Genomic DNA, 1,884 nt, shown 5'->3' with positions numbered 1-1,884 from the left:
AAAAAATGTTAGACGACTAGAATGCAAGATGACTAGTAGTTCGGTTTCTTGAACTATGTGGACATGGCAATGTCGTAATCATTTGCATAGATACTTACTTTGGGAAGACTTGTATCGGACAGACCTATGAAACTTTACTGTAAGAGATGAAAACACTAGTAGAAAAAATCACATTTGCAGTGCGCGTAAAACAGGCTTTTTGCAGCGTTTTCGCGCGCTGCAATTGTGATGGCTGCAAATACCATAAGATTTTTTGCAGCGATCGTACACGCTGCAAATAATAGGTTAATTGCAGCGCGGGTTACCTGTATAGGTTGCAAATAGTTTATTAATTGCAGCGCAGATAGACCCCTCTAAGCTGCAAATAAAAAGTAGTTGCAGCACCTTGTTGAGAAATACGCGTTGCAATTAGTTGTCATTTTGCAGCTTAGTGCTAGCACACGCGTTGCAAATAATGTTTTTTTAAAAAAAAAAAAAAAAAACTATAATAGCTCCGCTCAGATGTAGATTTATATATTATCCTTGGACAATCCTGTTATTTTGACAAAAAATTATAATAAAAACATTATTAATAGGTTGCAAAAAATTTGCCATAGTTTCCCTTGTAATTTGCGAAACCCGGACAAAAACGGAATTTATAAAGATCTGTATAAAAGACATAACATACATATATGTTCCAACAACCACATATATGCTCCAAGTAGCATCCAACGTCATATACAACACATAACAAAAACATAAAACATAACATTACTAGATCACAACAAACTCATTCGCCGGCATCCATCAACATATCCTCAATACAACCCAAACTCCACCATGAATTTCTTCAGAAATGCCCAACTCTCACCTCATTTATTTCTAAGAGATCAATGTCATCAAGTTCCAAGCCAGCAGCCTTCACAGCAGCTGGGATTGCAACAGCTGGGCCAATTCCCATGATAGCAGGGTCAACTCCAACAGCAGCAAAAGTCCTGCACAGGGAAGTTTCAATTTTACAATCCAGAGTTCCAGACATTAGAGAATATCATCAAGAGCTCAAAATAGATTAAAAAAAGAAGAGAGATACACAATGCATCAGGATATAAAAGATTAATGATAGTGGCCAAAGCTTCCAACTCTTAAATGCGCCCACATCTCTACATCATATCTAACATGTTCCTATCAGTCCTAGAAAACAAGAGACACATATATGCATCAATTGCGATGTGCCATCACCACAAGTTACAACTTGCCAAACACAACAGAACCCCACCAAACCAAAAGTAGGAGAAAGCAAAAGGGTGGGGATAGAGGAGGAATAAAAAATCTTGAACCATATTTATACCTAAAGACACCAAGAACAGGCAGCCCTTTCTGCATGGCAACACTTCTCTTCATCAGCAGAACAGCTCCAGCACCATCAGTCACCTGGATAGAATTTCCTACAGCATAAAAGGGAAAGAAAAAAAATAACAAATGAAGTTGATCCACTAGGACGAGAATTAGAATTCATTACTGAAACGTCCTGTACCAGCAGTAGTTGTCCCACTCTTCTTGAAAACAGGCTTCAAAAGATGAATCTCCTTCGGCCCTTACATCATTAAAATATTGTCTCGTATACTATAAATGGATGTCCTCCTTTGTTTGTCCCATACTTTATTTGGTTTGTGGTTCTCACATTATCTCTACTCACACACAATTATTTGATATAGATAAAAGATGAATCTACCTACACACTTGCTTTTGAGTTTACCCAACTCTTAGAAGGTGAGTAAAAGCATTTGGGGTAATATTGTAGGGACGGAGGGACTATATCATAAGATAGGTTTGTTGAAGTAATTTTTTCTTTCTGCTAGTCTCCTTTTAGCTAAATGGGTTGCTTAAACAATCCAGGAAAATTGA

The 1,884-nt window shown here is 37.4% G+C and overlaps 1 long non-coding RNA gene across 1 annotated transcript; it reads right to left on the bottom strand.

The window, feature by feature from the left end:
* Positions 1-645: 645 nt before the first annotated feature.
* On the bottom strand, positions 646-1,558 carry LOC110780423 (uncharacterized). Its single transcript, XR_002531451.2, has 3 exons — positions 1,514-1,558; positions 1,328-1,424; positions 646-974 (listed from the first exon to the last, which is right to left on the bottom strand). It is a non-coding gene; the product is annotated as an uncharacterized lncRNA (long non-coding RNA).
* Positions 1,559-1,884: the final 326 nt, after the last annotated feature.

The sequence above is a fragment of the Spinacia oleracea genome, chromosome 4 (assembly GCF_020520425.1).
Source record: "Spinacia oleracea cultivar Varoflay chromosome 4, BTI_SOV_V1, whole genome shotgun sequence".
Lineage (NCBI taxonomy): Eukaryota > Viridiplantae > Streptophyta > Magnoliopsida > Caryophyllales > Amaranthaceae > Spinacia > Spinacia oleracea.
Note: the sequence above shows the minus strand (reverse complement) of the source record. Positions and strands in the feature narration are given on the sequence as shown.